This window comes from Mobula birostris, chromosome 15 (assembly GCF_030028105.1).
Source record: "Mobula birostris isolate sMobBir1 chromosome 15, sMobBir1.hap1, whole genome shotgun sequence".
NCBI lineage: Eukaryota > Metazoa > Chordata > Chondrichthyes > Myliobatiformes > Myliobatidae > Mobula > Mobula birostris.
The window spans coordinates 80,578,454-80,598,645 of record NC_092384.1 but is presented as its reverse complement, the minus strand read 5'-3'; the positions used below and the strand labels follow the sequence as shown (position 1 = coordinate 80,598,645).

General features: G+C 43.3%; 1 protein-coding gene across 3 annotated transcripts in view; it reads left to right on the top strand.

The window, feature by feature from the left end:
* Nucleotides 1-20,192, top strand: part of garre1 (granule associated Rac and RHOG effector 1) — a 268,189-nt gene that overhangs the window by 133,790 nt on the left and 114,207 nt on the right. The gene's annotated exons all lie outside the window — the stretch shown is intronic.

Below are 20,192 nucleotides of genomic sequence, written 5' to 3'. Positions count from 1 at the left end.
GCTGAGCACAGTTGTAATATAATATCACAGCCAAAATATGTATAAGATCCTATTGTCAATGGAATAATATGCAAACGAGTTTTTATTTATTTATTTAGATGTACAACATGGAACAGGCGCTTCTGGCCCACTGAGCTTTACTGCCACTGACCCACTTATTTAACCCTAGTCTAATCATAGGACAATTTACAATGACCAGTTAATCTCCTAACCAGAACAACTGTGAGAGGAAGCCGAAACAACTGGAGAAAGCCCACACGCACTCGGGAGGGAATGTACAAACTTATAGACAGCGGCAGAAATGAACTCCGAACACCACCCCAAGCTATAATAGTGTTACGCTAACCGCTAAGCTACCGTGGTGTGTTTTGTGTTCTAAATATTGACATGGGAAGAGACGAAATATCTTGTATTGACCTGACAGAGGAGTTTGGTTCAATTTCTTGTCTTAAAGCAGATGCTGTGGCATTCTTATGGTAATGTGCAAGGTATATCAGCTTTCTATGCTTTAGTTGCTGGACTGGGTATTGACCCTCTGTCCATGGCACTAGTGAGCACCACCTGACACTTTGAAGAGTCTCTTTATATTGATTAAAAGTCTGCTTTGCAAATGTCTGAGCTGTGTGGGCTCGTGGTTTGATTCTAGTATTGAGATTAATATTAGCTTTATTTGTCACATTAACATCATACAGTGAAATGCGTCGTTTGTGTCAATGACCAGCACAGTCCGAGGATGTGCTTTGGGCAGCCTGCAGCGCCAACAGAACATGCCCATAACCTACTAACCCTAACCCCTCTGTCAGTTGTCAGTTTCGGAGGTAGACGATAGGTATGTTGGTCTCACTGTGCGTGAAAGGGGACCATGCCCAAAGCAGGGAAAGTATCTGTGTTCAAGGGGACTGGTTTTAACTGCTGTATCCCTGGATGGATGTATGTAATTATCCTTGTAAGCGGAACAAGTGCTACACATGCCCTTACACTTCCTCCCTTACCACCATTCAGGGCCCCAGACAGTCCTTCCAGGTGAGGCGACACTTCACCTGTGAGTCGGTTGGGATGATATACTGTGTCCGGAGCTCCCGATGTGGCCTTCTATATATTGGCGAGACCCGACGCAGACTGGGAGACCGTTTTGCTGAACACCTACGCTCTGTCTGCCAGAGAAAGCAGAACCTCCCAGTGGCCACACATTTTAATTCCATGTCCCATTCCCATTCTGACATGTCTATCCACGGCCTCCTCTACTGTAAAGATGAAGCCACACTCAAGCTGGAGGAACAACACCTTATATTCCGTCTGGGTAGCATCCAACCTGATGGCATGAACATTGACTTCTCTAACTTCCGCTAATGCCCACCTCCCCCTCGTACCCCATCTGCTATTTATTTTTATACACACATTCTTTCTCTCACTCTCCTTTTTCCCCCTCTGTCCCTCTGACTATACCCCTTGCCCATCCTCTGGGTCCCCTCCCCCTTTTCCTTCTCCCTGGGCCTCCTGTCCCATGATCCTCTCGTATCCCCTTTGCCAATCACCTGTCCAGCTCTTGGCTCCATCCCTCCCCCTCCTGTCTTCTCCTATCATTTCGGATCTCCCCCTCCCCCTTCCACTTTCAAATCTCTTACTAACGCTTCCTTCAGTTAGTCCTGACGAAGGGTCTCGGCCTGAAACGTTGACTGTACCTCTTCCCAGAGATGCTGCCTGGCCTGCTGCATTCACCAGCAACTTTGATGTGTGTTGCTTGAATTTCCAGCATCTGCAGAATTCCTCTTGTTTGTGAATGTTATGCACTGGTGGCTTAACTTATTGTAGGTGTGGTTGTCTTAACTGAACATAGAATGTAGAACAGTTCAAAGTGAATTTGTTGATTTAGTTTCCGGTCATTTTCCCCTCTTACCCTACCCCTGCACAACACTCCTCTCTGTTATTATGCAGTACTTGAAGCTCATTAATGCTGCACTGTTGGTCAGCATCAATAGAGAGGGAAATGTATATTAAAATGAAAAATAGTTGAGGTATTTTGGGTTTAGTCTTCTGTTATTTTTCCTCTAATTTTTCCACTCAACCCCTCCCCCTCCCCAACATAAATCCCCCCCACTCCCAACATACATCTCCCCGTCTTCCTCTATCCCTCTCCCCCTCTATCCCCTCTCTGCAGTACTTAAAACTCTTACAACAAGAAGCCCTGATGAGGGCAAAGAGTGTGCCACGGTAATGTAGCAGTTAGCATGATGCTATTACAGCTTGGGACATCAGAGTTCAGTTCCGATGCTGCCTGTAAGAAATTTGTACGTCCTTCCCGTGAGTGCATCGGTTTCCTCTGAATGCTCTGGTTTCCTACCACAGTCCAAAGACGTACTGATTAGTAGGTTAATTGGTCATTGCAATTGTCCTGTAATTCTAAGGCCTTACATTGGTCAGTTGACCATGGATGTTGTATCCAGGCTGTTAAAGTCAATAAGCAAGCCAGGCAATCCAAATGGAGAGCAAGCTATTGCCCGTGCAGTGGGCTCTCGCTCGCTACGCAGCTGATGAATGCAAAGGAGCAGCAGAGATGGTACAGTTTGGTTACCAGCATGAGTTGCCAGTCTATTTTGAACATAATGTAGGACTGCCTTAGGGACTTCAGCTCCGTATCTTTCCTTGGGGTTTACTCCTGAAACCAGCCCCATGAGTGAGTCTATCTCCAGGCAGTGGAAGTTTGAAATCGGTTTTCCTTATCCCAGGAGAACTGCCATCTATGGCTGGTGAGCCCCATCTGCCCCAAGCAACTGGTTTTAAGGTGCCAGTAACATGCCTTTGCCCCCTCTGTCCGAGGCTTAGTAGCTAAGCCACACATGAAGGCCTGGAGCTGGACTTGGTTGTCAGAGGCTATTTGAGATGCACACCATTTAATGTCCTGTGATCAGAATCAGGTTTAATATCACCAGCATATGCTGTGAAATTGTTAGCTTAGCGGCAGAAGTACAGTGCAGTATATGATATAGGAACAAAAGTAAATCGATTTCTGTAAGAGTGTGTTTATATATATATATAACCTATATGTATGTGTGTGTAAAATAATTAAATTATAAATAGTGGAAAAACAGAAATAATACTTTTAAAAAAAAGTGAAATAGTGTTCAATGTCCATTTAGGAATCAGAAGAAGCTGTTTGTGAATTGCAGAGAGTGTGCCTTCGGACTTCTGTACCTGCTTCCTGAAGCTAATGAGAAGAGAGCGCGTCCTGGGTGATGGGGGGGCCGGGTGGAGGGGTGGGTTCCTTATTAATGGATGCTGCCTTTCTAAGGCAGGCTCCTTGAAGATGTCTTGGATACTATGGAGGCTAGTACCCAAGATGGAGCTGACTAATTTTACAACTTTCTGTAGCTTCTTTCGATCCTGTACAGTAGCCTCACTCCCCACACCAGACAGTGATGCAGCCTACAGTACATCTGTGGAAGATCTTGAGTGTTTTAGGCTAGTGTTGAACAGGTGGGTTGCTTGAGTGGCATGGCTCGGTGGGCAGAATGGGCCCGTTCCATAATGTGTCACTAAATAAATTTATTATCAATGTACAGTCCATATATGGTTCCATATATATAATCCTGAGATTCGCTTTCTTGAGGGCATACTCGGAAAATCCAAGAACCAGAACAGACTGCAAAGAAAGACTGTGCCCAATGGGGTGGACAAACAACCAATGTGCAAAGCACAGCAAGTTGTGCAAATATAAGAGAGAAAAAATATTGAGAATATGAGATGAAGAGACCTTGAAATTGAGTCCATAGGTTGTGGGAACAGTTCAGTGATGGAGCAAGTGAAGTTATCCCCTTTGGTTCAAGAGTCTGATGGTTGAAAGGTAATAACTGTTCCTGAACCTGCTGGTGTGAGTCCTGAAGTTTCTGTACCACCTTCCTGATGGCAGCAGCGAGAAGAGAGCATGGCTTGGAGGGTAGGGGTCCCTGATGATGAATGCTGCTTTCCTGCGACAGCTTTTGATGTAGATGTGCTCAATGGAGGGGAGGGTTTCACCAGTGATGGACTTGGCCATATCCACTAGACTTTGTAGGATTTTCTGTTCAAGGCCATTGATGTTTCCATACCAGGTTGTGATGTAGCTAGTCAATATATATTCTCCACTACACATCTATGCAAGTTTGTCAGAGTTTTAGATGTCATGTTCAGTGTAGGTCACAATGTCTGTGCTGACTATTTTAAGTTAATCCCCTCTGCCTGCACATGGTCTCTACCCTCCATTCCATGCCCATTCATGTGTCTGTCTAAACATCTTTAAATGTTCCTGTTGTTTTCACTGCCACCATCTCTTCCAGCAGCACATTCCAGGCACCTATCACACTCTATATAAAACAAAAACTTGCCTTGCACATCTCCTTTAAACTTACTCCCACTCACCATAAATTTATACCCTCTGGTATTTGACAATCCCACCTTAGTCTAGCTGCTTCTCATAACTTTGTATATATCTCGATGCTCCAGAGTAAACAATCCTCGTTTGTCCAAAATCTCCTTATAGGTCATAGTCTCTCATCCAGGCAGTATTCTGGTGAACTTCTTCCATACTCAACAAATCCTTCACATTCTTCCTCTACAGTAGTGTACTGAACTGTATACATTCTGCAAATGCAGCCCAAGCTTTTTTAACAGCTGCAGTATGACAATGCCCTGACCGTTGAAGGCATGCTGTTCCCTGCCTTTCCCACCTGATCTTTGTTTTGTCACCTTTGGGGACCTATGGACTTGCATTCTGATCCATAGTTGTCTTTACCTTGCCATTTTACACTTGACCTCTCGAAGTGTAATACTTCAGCTTGTCTGAATTAAACTCCACTCCAGTGCGGCAGTGATTGTAATGCTATTACAGTGCCTGGAGACCCGGTTTCAATTCCTGACGCTGTCTGTAAAAGTGTGTACGTTCTCCTCATGACCACATGGGTTGCTTGCAGATGCTCTGGTTTCCTCCCACATTTCAGAGGTTCAGGTAGGCTAATTGGTGACATGGGTGTAATTGGGCAGAGCAGACTCATGGGGCCAGAAGTGCGCTGCAACTCTAAACTGATCAAAAAGAAACTTCCTCACCCAAATTCACAACCAATCGATATCTTTTGGCAACCTTCGCTAATCACAATCCTTGTGCTGTCTACATCCACATTTCCATCCAAACCATGCAAACCTGGCACTTTGAAGAATCTCTTTATATAGATTAACAGTCTGCTTTGCAAATGTCTGAGCTCGTGGTTTGATCCCTAGTACTGAGATTAATATTAGCTTTATTTGTCACATTAATATCAAAGCATACAGTGAAATACATCATTTACTGTCAATGACCAACACAGTCTGAGGATGCACTGTGGGCAGCCTGCAGCACCGACATAGCGTGCCCATAACTTACTAACCCTAACCCTTACATGAGTTGTGTCATTGCTGATCCCTGCAGATGCTGGGATCTGTAGCAAAAATCAAACTGCTGGAGGAGCTCAACAGGTCAGTAGACTCTATGGAGGCAAAAGAATGCATAGCATTTGGTGTCAAGAACATGCATCAGCTGGTTGCCTTAACTTTGAAGCAAATTAAGGATGTAATGCTGAGGCTTCATTGGATATTGTTCAGGCCACACTTGGAGTATTGGGCCACATCCTAAGAAGGGATGTGCTGGTATCGAACATGGAGGTTCACAAAAATGATCCCAGGAATGAGAGATATGAGGAGTGTATCTGGACCTAGACTCACTGGAGATTAGAAGAACGAGGGAAGATCTCATTTAACATATGAGGAACGTTTGTCCACTCTTGGACTGTATTCCTTAGAGTTTAGAAGAATGAGGGGAGACCTCATAGAAACATTTCGAATGTTAAAAGGCATGGACAGAGTGGATGTGGCAAAGTTGTTTCCCATGATGGGGGAGTCTAGTACGACAGGGCATGACTTCAGGATTGAAGGGCGCCCTTTCAGAACAGAATTGCGAAGAAATTTTTTTAGTCAGAGGGTGGTGAATCTATGGAATTTGTTGCCACGGGCAGCAGTGGAGGCCAAGTCATTGGGTGTATTTAAGGCAGAGATTGATAGGTATCTGAGTAGCCAGGGCATCAAAGGTTATGGTGAGAAGGCAGGGCAGTGGGACTAAATAGGATAAAATGGATCAGCTCATGATAAAATGGCGGAGCAGACTCGATGGGCCAAATGGCCTACTTCTGCTCCTTTGTCTTATGGTCTTATGGTCTAAATGTACCAAATATTGAAAGGCCTAGACAGAGCAGATGTGGAGAAGATGTTCTCTGTAGTGGGGAAGTCTAGGCCTCAGTGGAGAGACGTCCCTTTAGAACAGAGGCAAGGAGGAATTTCTTTAGCCAGAGGGTGGTGAATGTGTGGAACTTTTTGCCACACGCAGCTGTGAAGGCCAAGTCATTGGGTATATTTAAAATGGTTGATAAGTTCTTGATTAGTTAGGATGTCAAAGGTTACAAGGTGAAACAAGGAGAATGGGGTTGAGAGGGATAATAAATCAGCCATAATTAAATATTGGAACAGATTCAATGTGCTGAATGGTTTAATTCTGCTTCTATATCTTGTGGTCTTAGTCTAATTTCTAGTGAGGTATCGGTGATGGGCAAAGGACTGGACTGATAGGCGCTGTAACAAGTGGCAATCAATAGGGCTGTAGGAATGGATGGGTCTGGGCAATGACGGGGTTACTGCTGTAATGTGAAATTTGCATAAAGAGTCTTTATTTTTGGATCTTTTCCCCCTTTGTCCCACTCTGCTATCCCACGCAAAATTCCAACATTCCGTGGGTTTTCCCTTTTTGTTCAGTTGCTGGCTGTCAGTGGCAGTGCTGAGCACAGCCTGTCTGTCCTGCAAGCTGAACAATGACACAACTGGCCCAAGCTACCCACAGTAGAATTCCTTGGCAGAACTGAACGCCCACTAGGACCCTGCCTGGCATTTTCTTGCAGGCATTTGTAGTAGAAGAAAGAAAATAGAATCAATGAAAAATTATACACAAAGACTGGCAAGCAGCTAATATACAGAAGAAAACAAACGTGGAAATACAAAAAACTAATAAATAAATAATAGAGCCCTGCTATTAATAAAGTTCCTGCCATTAATCCAATTTAAATTTCCATGAACAACAGAGGTTACTGCTCTACAGAAATTTGTTCTGTTTTCTCTTATACTTGCAATTTATGTACTCTTTGTGGTGGTTGTCTGTCATGTCCAATGATGACAGGAAACCTTTGTGGGAAAAGCTGTTGCACTGGGCAAGTTCCACTCATGACTGAAAATTTGGTTCCAGTGACAAGTTGCTGCCACAACTGGGGTCTTCCTTGACGGTGGATAACCATGACTACTTCTGTGACTTTGCATGCTGATGAGCTCAGGCCACAGAATAACGCATTTATATTTAAATCATCCTTAGCGACAGGTGAGGTACCAGAAGACTGGAGGATAGTTAATGTTCCACTGTTTAAGAAAGGTTCTAAAAATAAACCAGGAAATTATAGCCAGTGAGCCTGACATCAGTTGCAGGAAAGTCATTGGAAGGTATTCTGAAGGACTGGATATATGAGTATTTGGATAGACGTGAACTAATTAGGGATAGGCAGCATGGCTTTGTGCATGGCGGGTCATGTCTACCCAATCTTTCAGAGTTTTTTTCAAGGAAGTTACTAGGAAAGTTGACAAGGGCAAAGCAAGGCAGTGGATATTGTCTGCATGGACTTTAGCAAGGCCTTTGACAAGGTCCGGCACTGGAGGTTGGTCAAGAATTGAATTGACTTTATTACTTACATCCTTCATATTAATGAGGAGTAAAAATCATTACATTACATCTCGGTCTAAATGCGTAATTTATAGTAATTTATAATAAATAGTATGTACAACATAACAGTCAATATAACATAGAAATACAATTGTGTCAGCAGGAATTCATCAGTCTGGTGGAAGAAGCTGTCCTGGAGCCTGTTGGTCCTGGCTTTTATGCTGCGGTTCCATTTCCTGGATGGTAGCAGCTGGAACAGTTTGTGGTTGGGGTGACTCAGGTCCCCAATGATCCTTCGGGCCCTTTTTACACACCTGTCTTTGTAAATGTTCTGAATAGTGGGAAGTTCACATCTACGGATGTGCACTGCTGTCTGCACCACTCTGCAGAGTCCTGCGATTGAGAGAAGTAGTAAATGGGATTAGACGTTGGCTTTGTGGGAGAAGCCAGAGGGTGGTAGTAAATGGTGGCCTCCCTGACTGGAGGCCTGTGACGAATGGAGTGCCACAGGGATCAGTGTTGGGTCCGTTGTTGTTTGTCATCTATATCAACGATCTTGGATGATAATGTGGTTAACTGAATCAGCAAATTTGCAGATGATGCCATGATTGTGAGTGTAATGGACAGCAAGGAAGACTATTATGGCTTGCAGTGGGATCTGGACCAGCTGGAAAAATGGGCTGAAAAATGGCAGATAAGTGTGAAGTGTTGCCCTTCAGTAGGACCAACTAGGGTAGGTCTTATACTGAGGAGTGCAGCAGAACAAAGGGATTTTGGAATACAGGTCTGCATTTGTTGAAAGTGGCATCACAGGTAGAGAGGGTCATAGAGAAAGCTTTTGGCACATTGACCTTCATAAGTGCACGAGATGGGATGTTATGTTGAAGTTGTATTGGACATTGGTGAGGCCTAATTTGGAGTATTGTGTGAAGTTTTAGTCACCTACCTAAGGGAAAGATGTAAACAAGGTTGAAAGAATACAGAGAAAATTTCCAATGATGTTGCTGGGTCTGAAGGACCTGAGTTTTGAGGAAAGATTGAATAGATTAGTACTTTATTCATTGGAACGTAGAAGATTGAAAGGAGAATTCATCAAGGTATACAAAATTATGAGGGGCATAGATTGGGTAAATGTAAGCAGGCTTTTTCCACTGAGGCTGGGAGGGACTACAACTAGAGATTTTGGGTTAAGAGTGGAAAGTTTAAGGGGAACATGAGAAACTTCTTCACTTCGAAGGTGGTGAGAATGTGGAACAAGCTGCCAGTGCAAGTGATGCATGTAAGGTCGATTTCAACATTTCAGAGAAGTTTGGATGGGTACATGGATGGTAGGGGTATGGAGTGCTATGGTCCTGGTGCAGATCAGTGGGAGCAGGCTCTATGCCCTTTGCTTTCCACGGAGTGTAGCAGAACTGTCTTCCTGGCCATTGGATCTCACTGTTGATCTCATCTGTCCAGTCCACTGGAGCTACGACAGGCATGTTCCTATCTCACTGGGATATGAGACCAGCTACCCTCACCTGGTTTAGTTTGCCTGGGGTGTGGGGTGTATGGGGTGTGGCCACTGTTGCATGCAAACAGTTACTTGGGGCCATGGGTGAGAGCTGAGTGTCTGGTGGAGTCCAAAGGTGAGTGAGCTGCACCAGACTGGACACAACATGCCCCTTCACCTGAGATGCTACCCCTCTCTGGAGAATTGAAGTAAATATCAAGATAAGTATTAGACGAAGAGTCCTTGAAAGTGAGTCCATAAGTTATAGGAACAGTTCAGTGATGGGGCAAGTGAAGTTACCCCCGCAGCCTTAGGTTATGTTGATTGTTAATGCAAACGGCACATTTGTATGTTTGGATGTACGTGTGTTAAATAAATCTGAATCAAATGGATCCCCAGCCATTCCCTTTGTGTGCCAAACACTTGCAAGTATTTACGGGTTGCCCATAAGTCAGGTGTTTGTAAACTGGGGAGGAAGAGTTTGGTTTTCTGTACCCCATCCACTACCCCCTCTGTGTTTAAAATCTGAAATACTTGCTGAGCATCCAGTATTCTTCTCATGATATAAAAAAGGATATCAAAACACAGGAAGGGAAAAGAGAATATTAACAAAACTGTAGCCAGTATGTCAGGAACGGTGAAGACAGAATCTCTTGAGAAAAGCTGAGGGGTGGCACTAGAAAATTATGCAGTGTTTGTAGAGAGAGATGTAGAGAAATGTTTCTGTGTCGGGCAAAGAATATCATGGAGTCATAGAGCACTCCATCAGAGTAAATGGTCCCTTTGGTTTATCTAGTCCATACCAAATTATTAATCTGTCTAATCTCATCGACCTGCATCTGTACCTTCTCATCCATGTACATATTCAAACTTCTTTTAAATTTGAAATTACATCCACATCCACCACTTCAGCTGGGAGCTTGTTCTACACTCTCACCACCCTCTAAATGAAAGGTTCCCCCTCATGTTCCCCTTAAACATTTCACCTTTCACCCTTAACCCATGACTTCTAGTTTTAGGCTTCCCCATTCTCAGTGGAAAAGCCTGGCTTGCATTTATCCTATGCCTCATAAATTTGTATACCTCTATCAAATCTCCCCTTAATCTTCCAAACTTTTTTTTATGTCCTGGACCCTTACATTGACCAAGGGGTCTGTGGACCCCCGGTTGGGAACCCCTGCTCCAGGGAATAAAGTCCTAGCTTATTCAACCTTTCCCTATAACTCAAGTCTTGGCAACATCATTGTAAATTTTCTCTGCATTCAGTTTTATTAGAGTCAGAAAACACTACAGCCCAGAAAATGTCCTTCACCCCATCTAGTTCCTGCTGAACTATTAATTTGTCTAGTCCCATGGACCTGGACCATAACCCTCCATACCCTCCTGTCCATGTACCTTCCAATTTTCCCTTAAACGTTGAAATCGACCTGACATTCACAATTGTGTTGGCAGCTCATTCCACATTCTCACCACCCTCTGAGTGAAGAAGTTTCCCTCATGTTCCCTTTAAACATTTCACCTTTCGCCCTTAACCCATGGCCTCAAGTTCTAGTCTCACTCAACCTCAGTGGAAAAAGCCTGCTTGCATTTACCTTATCTATATTTCTCAGAATTTTGTATACCTCTGTCAAATCTCCCCTCATTCTATAACATTCCAGGGAATAAAGTCCTCACCAATTCAACCTTTCCCTATTACCTAGCGCCTCAAGTCCCAGCAACATCCTTGTAAGCTTTCTCCTTAAATTATCTTGGCTCCATGTCCAGCAATGTTTCAATTAAAAGTTCTCATTTGTGTGTTCAGCACCAGCAGTTGGGATCTGGTGCTATTAAATACTGAAAGGCCTAGATAGAATGGACATGGGGAGGATGTCCCCTATAGTGGGGGAGTCTAGGACCGGAGGCCCTAGCCTCAAAATAGAAAGACGTCATCCCTTTAAAACAAAGATGAGGAGGAATTTCTTTAGCCGGGGGTAGTGAATCTGTGGAATTCATTGGCACAGACAGCCGTGAAGGCTAATCAGAATAAGATTTATTATCACCGGCATGTGTCGTGAAATTTGTTAACTTAGCAGCAGCATTACAATGCAATACATAATATAGAAAAAGAAGAAGAAAATAATAATAAATAAGAATCAATGACAGGTTATGTAAATTGAATAGATTAAAAATCATGCAAAAAAACAGAAATAATATATATTCAAAAAGTGAGGTGGTGTTCACGGGCTCAATGTCTATTGAGGAATTGGATGGCAGCGGGGAAGAAGCTGTTGCTGAATCACTGAGTGTGTGCCTTCAGGCTTCTGTACCTCCTACCTGATGGTAACAGTGAGAAAAGGGCATGCCCTGGGTGCTGGTGGTCCTTAATAATGGACACTGCCTTTCTGAGTCACCGCTCCTTGAAGATGTCCTGGGTACTTTGTAGACTAGTACCCAAGATGGAGCTGACTAAATTTACAATCCTCTGCAGCTTCTATTGGTCCTGTGCAGTAGCCCCCCTCCCCCCCCGCCATACCAGACAGTGATGCAGCCTGTCAGTATGCTCTCCACGGTACATCTATAGAAATTTTTGAGTGTATTTGTTGACATACCAAATCTCTTCAAACTCCTAATGAAGTATAGTCACTGTCTTGCCTTCTTTATAACTACATCAATATGTTGGGACCAGGTTAGATCCTCAGAGATCTTGACAGCCAGGTACTTGAAACTACTCACTCTCTCCACTTTTGATCTCTCTGAGGATTGGTATGTGTTCCTTCATCTTGCCCTTCCTGAAGTCCACAATCAGCTCTTTCATCTTACTGACGTTGAGTGCCAGGTTGTTGTGCGACACCACTCCACTAGTTGGCATATCTCGCTCCTGTACGCCTTCCCGTCTTCATCTGAGATTCTGTCAACTTAGTATACTTGAAGCGGAGGTTGATGGGTTCTTGATTAGTAAGGAAGTCAAAGGTGACGGGGAGAAAGCAGGAGAATGCGGATGAGAGGGATAATAAATCAATCATGATTAGGTTTGATGGACCAAATGTCCTCATTCTACTCCTAGGTCTTATGGTCAAATCTGTCCATGGCGTAGTTCTTCCCCATTTCTCTTGCACGGCCTTGGTCCCTTCACCGTTCACTGCATTCAACCTTGTTAAACCTCACTATCACCCTTTGAGGTTCTTCTTAAAACGTACTGCCCTGTGGAAATGTTTTGCTTTATTCTTTGAAGACTTAAACCAGTTTTATTTGTCACATGTACATTGAAACACAGTGAAATGTGTCATTTGCAATCTGAGGATGTGCTTGAGACAGCCCGCAAATGTTGCCACTCTTCGGTGCCGACATAGCACACCCACCATTTACTAATCCTAGCTCAGACGTCCTTGGGATGTAAGAGGAAACCGGAACACCGGAAGAAATCGACATGGTCATGGGGAAAACCTACAAACTCCTTACAGTGGCAGGAATTGAAACCTGATGGTTGACACTGTGAAGTGTGAATCGAACCATTGTGCTACTGAACTGCTGCCATGTTTTGCTCACTATAGATTTTGCCAATTTGTGCACCTGCGAGTGTCCACCAGCCTGTTAGCTGCGTTAAAGGCAGTAAAACAAGCAGGCAAAATAAAGTAACAGACAATCAACAACAGCAAGCAGGAAACACCTGGACGGCTGAAACGAGTCAGAGACATTTATGGCCTTGTGTACAATGTTCTCAGTTAGGGCATAGCTAACAGCCCAACAATTCCACTAATAAACCGAGGAGTTAACCAGAGTAACAACTCAGGCACATTGATTCAACTAATTCAGAGGATGGTGAGCATTGATTTTAATGGCTTTAGTAAACCACTCACGAATTTAAGCAAAGAGATTAAAATGAAAAAGGAAAACACAGCATTACCTTCAGGAGGAAAACTGATAATCACTCTCAAGCTGCTCGTCTGGAGGTGAAAGAAAATCACAGTTATAACATCAATAGGCAAGAGTTCACAAGTTAGAAATGAGAGTCAAGCCCAGGTTGCTGTGGCTATGGAAAGCAGGCAGCACCACAAGAGGCCTGTTACCATGACCACTGCACTGACACCTACTGCATACAAACAATTCCAGATTCTTTCTTCCAAAAATAAATGTACTATAAACTAAACACGCTGGGTTTACAGTGCATAGATAGAATTCCAGAATGGGTGTTGGGTACGGACAGCTTTAGGCCCTTCCTTTGCAAAAACCGCCCATGGAGACAACACAATTAAGAATGTTGAAATTAGAAGAGCATATAAGATTACAGCACAGTACAGGCCCTTTGGTACATGATGCTGTGCCGACCTACTGTATAGAAATATGCTTCATATCAATCTAACCCTTCCCTCCCACATACCCCTCAATATTTCTTTCATTCAAGTGCTTATCTAAGAGTCTCTTAAATGTCCCTCTCCACCATCCCTGAGAGGGCATTCCATGCACAAACATCCTCTGTGGGGGTGGGGGGGAACTTACCAATGCCATCCCTCTCCCCACCCCTCATACTTTCCTCCAGTCACCTTTAAGTTATGCCCTCTCCTACTAGCCGTTTCTGCCCTGGGAAAGAAGTATCTGGCTGTCCATTCTATCTCTGCCTGTCATAATCTTAATCGCCTCTGTCAAGTCACCGCTTATCCTCTTTCTCTCCAAAGTCCTAGCTTGCTCGACCTTTCCTTGTAGGGCATGCTCTCTAATCCAGACAGCATCCTGGCAAATCTCCTCTGCACCCTCTTTAAAAGCTTCCACGTCCTTCCTATAATGAGGCAACTGAACCTGAAAACAATGTGGTCTTACAAAGGTATCATAGAGCTGCAACATTACCTTACGGCTCTTGAGCGCAATCTCCCGACTAATGAAGGCCAATACCTTTTTAAACATGCTATCAATTTACATGGCAACTTTGAGGGATCTAGGGACGTGAACCCCAACATCCCTCTGTTCCTCCACATGGCTAAAAGTCCTGGCATTAATCCTTCAAGTTCGACCTTGCAAAGTGTGTCAATTTTCACGTTTCCAGATTGAGTCATAGAGCGCTACAGTACAGAAACAGACCCATAAGGCTGATCTGGTTTTCTGCCTAGACCCATCGACCCGCATCTAGACCAGAGTACTCCATACCCCTCTCAGCCATGTACTTATCCAAATTTCTCTTAAATGTTGAAATCGAACCTGCATCCACCACTTCTGTTGGCAGCTCATTTCACACTCGTCCCACCCTCTGAGTGAAGTAGTTCCCCCTCAGGTTCCTCTTCAACATTTCACATTTCACTCTTAAACCTATGACCTGACGTCTGGTTCTAGTCTCACCCATACAGAGGGGGAAAAACCTGCAGGTATTCACCTGATCTATACCTCTCATGAGGGTATCTCCAGCTCTCCAGGATCACAGGGTGCCTCTTGGATCTGTACCCCTTATGAGGGGCATCTCCAGCACTGCAGGAGCGCAGGATGCCTCTTGGATCACAGGCAGCAGCTCAATTACTACCAGAACTAAACATAATATTCCAAATGTGTTCAAACCAAAGTTTTATTGAGTTGCAATGCTACTTCCTGGCTCTTGAACTCAATCCCCTGACTAATGAGGGCCAGCACACCATATACCTTCTGAACCCACCCTATCAACTTGCTTAATGTCAAGAAATTGTGTTTGGATGGAATGGTTATCTGAGCTAGACAGGGAAAGAACCATAGAGCCAAGAGTTAGACTACTCTGGACAAACAATGTGAAAATATCAGGTCGAATTCCTGCCTTTGTATCCAACTTGTGGAACATGCTGTGGGTGTAAACCTATCTCACGTCCTCTAAAAAGCTTGATACTCAGAATGCTTAGAGAGTTCTTAATGAACCTTAGGCAGACAGTACCAGATTTTTAGACACTAAAACAATCAGAATCTAGGAGTATGATGGGATCAAATAGGAAGCTGCAGAAAAAGGATCATTTATCTAAGTGGCAGTAAAGTTTCAAAAGATTGCCCCTCTTTCTTCAACATTCCAAGGAATAAAAGCCTAGTCAATCTCTCCATGTAACTCATGCCTTCTACTTTTGGCAACATCCTTGTAAAACTTTTCTGCAGCCTTCCCTGTTTAACCACATCTTTCTCATAAAAGGGTGATCAAAACTATACAGACATTGGAAGGGGAGGGAGAGCAGCCAGATATCTTGGTACATATTGGTACCAGTGACATAATAAGGAAAAGCAAAGAGGTCCTGAAGAGAGAATTTGGAGAGCTAGGCAGAAAGCTGAGAAGCAGGACCTCCAAGATAGTAATTTCTAGATTGCTCTGTGTGCCACGTGCCAGTGAGGGTAGAAACAGGTATGATTTGGCAGAAATTTGTGTGGCTGAGAAGCTAGTGCAGGGGGCATGGCTTCAGGTTCTTGGATCATTAGGATCTCTTCTAGGGGAGGTATGACCCCTGTTCAAAATTAATGGGTTGCACCTGAACCTGAAGGGGACGGATATTCTTGTGGGCAGGTTTGTTAGAGCTGTTGGGCAGGTTTTAAACTAATTTGGCAGGGAAGTGGGAACTGGAGTGAAAGGACTCAGGAAGGACAGATGGTTTAAAAAAAAGCAAAGACAGCATGCAGTCAGACTGTCAGGAAGGGCAGGCAGATGATAGGATATTATTGCAACCTGTAGGGTGAGTATCAGTGCATTAGGGATGCAGAATCAAAAAGGGTAGCAGATACAATACTGTACTCAAAATGTTACATCTCAATACATGGAGTATGAGAAATAAGGTGGATGATCTTTTTGACTATTATAGATGGTCAGGTATCATGCTGTGGCCATCACTGAATCGTGGCTGAAGGATGGTTGTAGTTGGGAGCTTATTGTCCAAGGTTACACATTGTATCAGAAGTGTAGGAAGGAAGGCAGAGGGGGTGGCGTGGCTCTGCTGGTAAAGAAAGGTATCAAATTAGAAAGATGTGACATAGGATCGGAAGATGTTGATTCTTTGTGGTTTGAGTTAAGAAACTGTAAGGGTGAAAGGACTTGATGATAATTATATACAAGCCTCCAAACAGTACCTGGGATGTGGACTACAGATTATAACGGGAAATAGATATGGCGTGTCAAAACAGCAATGTTACGATAGTCATGGGAGATTTTAACATGCAGCTGAACTGGGAAGATCAGGTTGGTAATGGATCTCAAGAGAGTGAGTTTGTTCAATGCCGACGAGATGGCTTTTTAGAGCAGTTTGTTGTTGAACCTACTAGGGGATGAGCTATACTGGATTGGGTGTTATGTAATGAACATGAGGAGATTAGGGAGCTTAAGGTAAAGGAACCCTTAGGAAACAGTCATCACAATTTGATTGAGTTCAACTTGAAATTTGACAGGGAGAAAGTGAAGTCTGATATAGCAGCATTTCAGTGGAGTAAAGGAAATTACAGTGGTATGAGAGAGAAGTTGACCAAAATAAATTGGAAGGAGATGCTGGCAGGATGACAGCAGAGCAGCAATGTCGTGAGTTTCTGGGAAAAATGAGGAAGGTGCGGGATAGATATATTACAAAAACAAAGGAATAAAATAGTACAACTGTGGCTGACAAGGGAAGTCAAAGCTAATGTAAAAGCAAAAGAGAGGGCATACAATAAAGCAAAAATTAATGGGGAGATAGAGGGTTGGGAAGCTTATAAAAAAAAACTACAGAGAGCAACTAAAAGAACCATTAGGAGGGAAAAGATGGAATATGAAAGCAAGCTAGCAAACAATATCAAGATGGATAGAAAATGCTTGTAAAAAAATAAGAGATGAGAGTGGATATAGGACTGCTAGAAAATGAGGCAGGAGAAATAATAATGGGAGACAAGGAGATGACAGATGAACTAAATGAGTATTTTGCATCAGTCCTCACTGTGAAAGACACTAGCAGTGTGCCAGATGTTGAAGGGTGTGAGGAAAAAGAAGTGAGTGCAGTTATTAATACAAGGGAAAAGGTTCTCAAAAAGCTGAAGGACCTAAAGGTGCATAAGTCACCCAGACCAGATGAACGGCAGCCTAGGGTTCGGAAAGAAGTAGCTTCAGAGATTGTGGAGGCATTAGTAATAATCTTTCAAGAATCATTGGACTCTGGCATGATTCCAGAGGACTGGAAAATTGCAAATGTCACTCCACTCTTTAAGAAAAGAGGGAGGCAGCAGAAAGGAATTTATAGACCAGTTAGTCTGACCTCAGTGGTTGGGAAGATGTTGGAAGCAATTGTTAAGGATGAGGTTATGAGTACTTGGTGACACAGGACAAGATAGGGCAAAGTCAGTATGGTTTCCTTGAGGGAAAATCTTGCCTGACAAACCTGTTGGAATTCTTTGAGGAGATTACAAGTAGGGTAGGTAAAGAGGATGCAGTGGATGTTGTACATTTGGATTTTCAGAAGGCCTCTGTCAAGCTACCACACATGAGGCTGCTTACCAAATTAAGAGTCCATGGTATTACAGGAAAGTTACTAGTATGGTTGAAGCATTGGCTGATTGGTAGGAGGCAGCGAGTGAGAATAAAAGGATCCTTTTCTGGTTGGCTGACCGTCGGGGGTAGAAGACTGATCACCTCTCTGTCCCACCAGCTCGAGGATGTTCTGGGTTAGGGGATGAAATGTCTGAAGACGGATGGACCCGGTTGATGACTCGACGGTCCAGCAGCAGAAACATCACAGCTGTTTAAAGTAATTCTGCAGGGGTCGGTGTTGGGACTCCTTCTAGATGGTGGAATAGATGGCTTTGTTGCCAAGTTTGTGGTGATACGAAGATTGGTGGAGGGGCAGGTAGTGTTGAAGAAACAGGAAGGTTGCAGAAGGACTTAGACAGATTAGGAGAATGAGCAAGAAAGTTGCATATGAAATACGATATTGGAAAATGCCTGGTCATGCACTTTAGCAGAAAAAAATAAATGTGCAGGCTATTTTCTAAAAGAGGAGAAAATCCATTTAGAAAATGGGAGTCCTTGTGCAGAACACCCTAAAGGTCAACTTGCAGGTAGAGCCGGTGGAGAGGAAGGCAAATGCATTATTAACACTCATTTCAAGAGATCTAGGATATAAGAGCAAGGATGTAATGCTGAGAATTTATAATGCACTGGTGAGGTCTCACCTTGAGTACTGTGAACAGTTTTTGGGTTCCTTATCGAAGGAAAGATGTGCTGGGATTGGAGAGGGTTCAGAGGAGGTTCATAAGGATGATTCCAGAAATGAAAGTCATTGGGTGTATTTAAGGCAAAGATTGATGGATTGTTGATTGGCTGCGGCATAAAGGGTTATGGGGAGAAAGCCGGGAAGTGGGGCTGCGGAGGGGAAAAAGATTCAGCCACTATTGAATGGCGGAGCAGACTCAATGGCCCAAATGGCCTAATTCTCTTCCTATGTCTTATGGTATTATACTCCCACCTGCTTCCCATGCTTGGCCAGCTTTCTTTCGAATCCATCTATAGTACTTCAATCACGCTTTGTAGTAATGAACTCAGCATTCTCCAGAACATTTCAAACTCTCCAGTGAATTTCTTGCTGCCCATCTTGTACTGGTGGGCTCGATATTATGGGATGTTATGTTGAAGTTGTGTAAATCATTGAGGCCTAATTTGGAGTATTGTGTGTAGCTCTGGTGACCTACCTACAGGAAAGTTATCAAGACATCCTCAAGCACAGGTGAACTGCTGGATGAATGGAGGATAGCTAATGTTCTGCTGTTTAAGAACGGCTCTAAGAATAAGTTAGGAAATTATAGGTCGGTAAGCCTGACATTAGTAATGTGTAAGTTATTGGAAGATGTGCTAAGGGACTGGATATAAAAGTACTGAATGTGGATAGTCAGCGTAGCTTTGTGGGTGGTAAGTCATGTCTGACCAATCTTAGAGCTTTTCAAAAGTTTCAAAGGTACATTTAATGTCAGAGAAATGTATACAATATACATCCTGAAATTTGAGGAAGTTACTAGGAATGATAATGAAGACAAAGCAGTGAATGTTGTCTGCATGGATTTTAGTAAGTCCTTTGACAAGGTCCTGCTTGGGAGGTTGGTTAAGAAGGTTCAGGTAGTAAATTGGATTAGATATTGGCTTTGTGGGAGAAACCAGAAAGTGGTAGTAGATGTTTGCCTCCCTGACTGGAGGCCTAAAACTAGTTGTGGGTCTGATGTTGTTTGTCATCTACATCAATGATCTGGTTGACTAGATCAGCAAATTTACAAATGACACCAAGACTGGGGTGTAGTAGATAGCGAGGAAGATTATCAAAGCTTACAGTGAGATCTGGACCAGCTGGTGAAATGGGCTGAAAAATCATGTTCTTCTTCCTGTGCTTAGCACGTTACACACTTGGGTGATCATGGCTTTCCACATCGAACGATCCCATGTAGCGTCAATGATATCTCGCACACTTAGATCTCTTAGTTCTTTCACAGTGTCCATATAGTTTCTTCTTTGCCTTCCTCTTCCACCTTTCCCAGGCATATGGCCTTGTAACGTAAGGCATTCTATTTCTTCCTTTCTGATGACATGGCCCAGGAATTTAAGTTTCCTCTCATTTAATATTCTCATTAAAGATCTTTTTGTATGGGTATGTTGGAGTACTGTCTCATTAGTTACCCTATCTTTATATGATATTTTCAGCATTCTTCTAAGAAACTACATTTCTGTTGCTTCTAAGTTTCTTTGGAGTTCTGGTGTTATAGTCCATGTTTCGGAAGCATACAGCAAGCTTGACCAGATGTAACATTTTAGTAGCCTAAGCCTTGTTGTTAGGGAAATGTGTCTGTTGGTAAAAATGTGTTTCATTTTTTGGAAGTTGATTTTGGCAATGGCAATTCTTCTTCTTATTTCTACTTTACTTATAGCATCTTGTGATATAAAGCTACCAAGGTAATTAAAGCTGGGCTTTTGTTCAATCTCTTGGTTACCGATGTACAATTGGTAGTTGGGAGTATCCTGCTGTTTTGATATTACCA